The 5,011-nt window shown below is 40.1% G+C and overlaps 1 non-coding gene across 1 annotated transcript; it reads left to right on the plus strand.

The window, feature by feature from the left end:
- The first annotated feature begins 2,210 nt into the window (after positions 1–2,210).
- On the plus strand, positions 2,211–2,342 carry LOC115030777. The gene has a single exon (XR_003836367.1). It is a non-coding gene; the product is annotated as a small nucleolar RNA SNORA17 (small nucleolar RNA).
- Positions 2,343–5,011: the final 2,669 nt, after the last annotated feature.

Here is a 5,011-nt window from a genome sequence, read left to right on the forward strand (position 1 = left end):
TTCATATCAAACAACTTGACCACACTTTTCCCCAGCCCCTTTATCTACATGCCCTCCACCCTTGTGATTTCCCCTTCCACAAAAGACACAAATAAAAATAAAAATTTTAAAATAAATAATTACATAGAATAAAAAGATAAGGGGGAAAAAGTCCAATTTGTGTTATCTATATGCTACAAACTCAGTGCCCTGCCCCTTAAAGAGAACTGAGTTATTCCCCTCCCTCTTCCTTGACAGAAGCCATCAATAGTGTAGAGATAACTTCAATATCCTTACCATAATGTTACGAGGTTTTTGTTTGTTTGTTTGTTTTGTTTTGTTTGTTTGTTTGTTTTTAGATGGGCTGCTACTTTTTCAGGGGGTTGATAGGTGGACTGGTGGTAGGGGTTGTCCCAGAAGCCTTCCATGTCCCTCTTTCTCAACTATGCATCTGTAATCATTGATATCACTGTGAAAGTATCACTGCTCTTTACAGTCAGTGGGAGCACGAATCATGGGCTTCTACTTTGTTTCCAGTGACGGCACATGTCCCACGCTGCTGTAGGCCCACAGACCCACACAACGCCCTTGGAAGCAGCCCAGACCACGAACATCACCAATAGCTCAGGTTTCGATGCAGGCCACTCACATCAATACATCCCCTGCAGCAGCTCGGGCCACGGGCCTCAACATAGTTTTAAGCTGCTGCACTGAGCATGGACATCTATACGGACTTTGGTGGTAGCATGGGCCACAGATCTGAACCTGACCCTGGCTGCAGTAGGACCACGGACCCACACATGGTTCTCAGCAGCAGCATAGATCAGAGCATCACCGTGGTCTCAGGTGGCAGCATAGTCCACTCTTGTCAGCCTGGTCCTCAGCCCTCTCAAATCTCCAGTTCTGCCTCTCTCCTCAGCAACAGCACCTCTCCAGTTTTCTCTTTCCCATCTCTCCATTACGGATTTGTTCATTATAGTTCATGGGGTTGCTGCCCTGTGCCATAAGGCAGGGTGGCCTGCAGGGTTTTGGTGGTTTTTTTTTTTTTTTTAATTCCAAAGTAATATCGAACCTTTTTATGACAGCCCTGAACATTCAAACAAATAAATATGGTGGGACAAAAAAGTTTCATAATATTGTAGTTTAATGTTAATATAAGTCAATACGGTCTGGGCCTTTTTATTCATAATTCAGCTGTGAAAGCACCAGGGACATGATCAGTCTAACACTATATTCACACTCATTTATGCTGTGCATTCAAAGTATCGGTTTACAGAACCTATAAGGGCCATTCTTTCCCTTCTGCATACTCAGTTGATGAAAGCCTTTCTAGAGGAGAAAACTAGAAAATGCATTTGGTGAAATACATAATAGGTGCTTGGGGGGCAAATGCTTTATGCTTCAGTTCATTTGTCCTCAAGATGAACATTCCCACCAAAAGGAAAAAAGAAAAAAAAAGCATCAGAGTAAACGACACACCTCATTACCCTTCCATCTCTTATGTAGCATGTATGTATGGAGGTGTAACACTGAGTAATGGAAATACATTAAAATAGCCAAGACTTTGAAATAGTCAAGGGAGGACACAAAGATTCGCTAGATTTCAGAATAAAAAAAGCATATAAAATGAACACAGTGGTCCCAGCGAAGCCACTGAAGGGCAGAGTCAGCTTTGCTATGAGGAGATCTAAGGTTGGATTGTGAAGTGGTCAGTTCACCATCCATCCCTCCCCAAAGGACACTGAATGGAAATAATTTCTTCAGATTCAGACCACTTAGCAGGAAATTTTATAATCTCAACAAGAATATGGGGAAGAATGCGCACAGGTTCTTATGACCTACATACAACCTTAAAACAAACTTTGATATGACATTCCTCTCAAACCAAGACTCACAAAGTATTTGGACATCCTTGATTTCCTAGAAAAGTCAGTCTTGGGCTTCCAAATAAAAATTTTAAATCAAGGCTTTGTCAATAATATTAACAGATTACTCAATTTTCACACCAATCTACTGGCAGAACCTGAAGCTCAAGAATACAAGAAACTGAATACTGATGCCAACTTTTATAGCTGCAAGAAAAATAAAATTTCATATTCAGTTGAGTCATAGTGTGAAGGATCAGTTAGACCCATTATCTTCAAAGGACACCAATCTGGATCATCCACTCAACTTTGCTCCATTGTTTTTCTACAGTTCCACTCCAGAGTGACTTAAATAAGTAGGATGCCCTGGCCTTAAAGGTGTTGCAGGTGTGGCTGCTACAACACATGTGTGTTAGTAGAATTGTAAAGAAGAGAAAGACTATGTCTATACTCTGTATTCAGAACGATGAACATCCGAATGATTTGTAGTCTAAAATTCACTAAAGAAAAGAGTCTGAGATGAATGCCAGTCTGTCGCTGGGGAGCCTGTGCTGCTCAGACCTGGACAGGGCTTCCAGGATAAAACAGAGAAGAGAAAACCCTCCTAGGAGTGCACACAATCCTCATGTGGAGCCAATTGGACGGGCCAGGAGAGGAGCAAGCCTGAGCTGGCTACAAGACTGGTGCCATGGGGTCCAGACAGGGAGCTAGCCTGAGATAACCACAAGTCTGGAACCATTCAGGCCTGGGGATGTAGGGAGTGCAGACCATGCCCGAGATAATAAAAGAGTGGGACATAGCACTTTGGAGACCACTGCTTAGATGAGCCCAGACTATCAGAGACCCTGAGAACCATTGAAAGAAGCAAGTAAGTCATAGAAAAATGGAAGAGAAAGAAAAACAAAAGGATGTGGTTACAGTGAAGAGAGGCAGAACTGGAGACTCAAAGGTAGTGAGGAACAGCCTGATGTGAATAACCTGTGATGGTACTTGGGACCATGGAGGGGTCCTGCCTGTGCTACAACTAGGGGCCACATCTAGATCTGTGGCCTTAACAATAGCAAGGGTCTGTTACTAACAAAGGCCAGGTGAACATCCCTGGTCCAGGGTGCCACCTGAGGACATGTTGATGACATGTCTGATTCCTCCCATAACCAGATACAGTACTTTGGAAAGTGGCCCTGATTAAGGGATAATAGAACTCATGTGATATAAACCTTGCTGGAGGATATAGCAGGGTTAAAAGTTTAAGTGGGGATGGGCTCATAACAACAACAACAAAAAGAAAGAAAGAAAATAATAAGACTGGTTAATCAAAGTCAAAGCTTATAAAAATCTTTATGGAAATTCACTACTTTTAAGGTAATTTAAATGTATAATTTAAAAGAGGATTTGAAGCACAGGTATCTTGCATAGGTAGATAATATTTCCACAAGAAAAGAAATGAATTATTTAATAAAAACTCTCAATTTCTGACAATGATGCTTCCCTATGGTCAAGAAGTTTCCAGAGTCCCCCAAAATAGCATAAGCTATTGTCATTCTTCTTGGTTTCTTGCTATAATAAAATGATAATACTCTATTGCTGAAAGCACAACATATTTTAGTTGCAGGTCAAGAGAAATCAATCTTGAACTGAAACAAAAAGGTCTTCCAGCTACTTTTCAAAGTTCCAGAGAGTATTGTTATTCAGAATGCTAAGGAAAAACGGGCATCAGTGGTGTAACTAGAGTTCACATGCTCCAGTATTGGCCTGCCAGGCAAAAAGTGCCCACTGGTACAAGTGGCATGAATGTTATGGGAGTAACCAACCAGTCTCTGATTTGAGCTATAGCTTGCTCTATTGGAGGGGATTCATGATTGTACTGTAAATCTTTCAGAAGTATATATATCAAGAGCTCATAAGCCCTAAGGGTTTTCACTTTTCAGTACTACATTTTTTTTTGATAAAGCAAGGAATATTGTCAAACTACATTCTAAATATGTATGTTCATAACCATAGATTAGCATTGCTCTCAACCTTGGCCAGAGAAACCTCTTTCTGAAGTAGGTAGCAATGTAGAGACTTTTATCTGGTCAAGATGCTGAGAATAAGTGAGTGTTGGGTACTGAGCCACAAATGGGACATCTATATCAAACCCCAGACTTCAAGGCTCAGAAGCATTGTGAAAGAGGAATATGAAAGAATCCAAGATCTAGAGATAGAGAGAAGTACTGTGAAATACTGTCTTCTAGACTTGACATAGCCGATGAAGTCATTAACTCACTGTAGCTATGGTTACTTGCACATGGGCAGGCCAACAAGATCATTTAGATACACCAGTAGACAGTATTAACTGGACTCAAGTAGAAAAAAAATGTTAGGAAATGAATATGTCAAACATGACAAAAGAAAACACAGTGATACAGAGCAAAATCCCTCACATCAAGCCTGGAAAAAGGCAACCCAACTGGAATAAGAGTCCCAGGAGCAGGCAAAAGAGTCAAAGATAAATACCTGCTTCCACAATCAATTAGCAGTCCCACAAGAAAGAAAGAAAGAAAGAAAGAAAGAAAGAAAGAAAGAAAGAAAGAAAGAAAGAAAGAAAGAAAGAAAGAAAGAAAGGAAGGAAGGAAGGAAGGAAGGAAGGAAGAAAGAAAGGAAGAAAGAAAGGAAGGAAGGAAGAAAGAGAAAAGAAAAAAGAAAAAAAGCTAACAGTCACAACATATATGCAGAGGACCTGGCAGAGACACTTGCATGCCTGATATATTACAGTATCTCTGAAATCTGGCTACACATTAATATGAATGAAGTTGTTTTATTTTTTTTAAATACTAATTCTGGATGATGTCTAGGCCCTGACAAAGGGCTTAGACTTATTCAGTTTTCAGAATACTAGAGAATTATTTTGTTTGGTTTTGTACTGAGACATTGGCTGGGGTTTTCTTTGGTTTTGTTTTGCTATTCCATTTTTACTTATATCTGGGAATATTTCATTTGAAATCAGAGACAAAACTTCAGCCCTCTGCACATGTGGTTTATCATCTGTTTACAGGGCGCTGCGCTTTATAAGAATAAAAATGCATATGAAAATGTATTCATTGACTTGACAAAACATGCATGCTGAACCTTTGGAGTTGATTAAAAAACAAACAAACAAATAAAAAACATAGTCACTGCCAGGAGCC

Source organism: Mus caroli, chromosome 3 (genome assembly GCF_900094665.2).
Source record: "Mus caroli chromosome 3, CAROLI_EIJ_v1.1, whole genome shotgun sequence".
In the NCBI taxonomy this organism is placed as follows: Eukaryota; Metazoa; Chordata; class Mammalia; order Rodentia; family Muridae; genus Mus; species Mus caroli.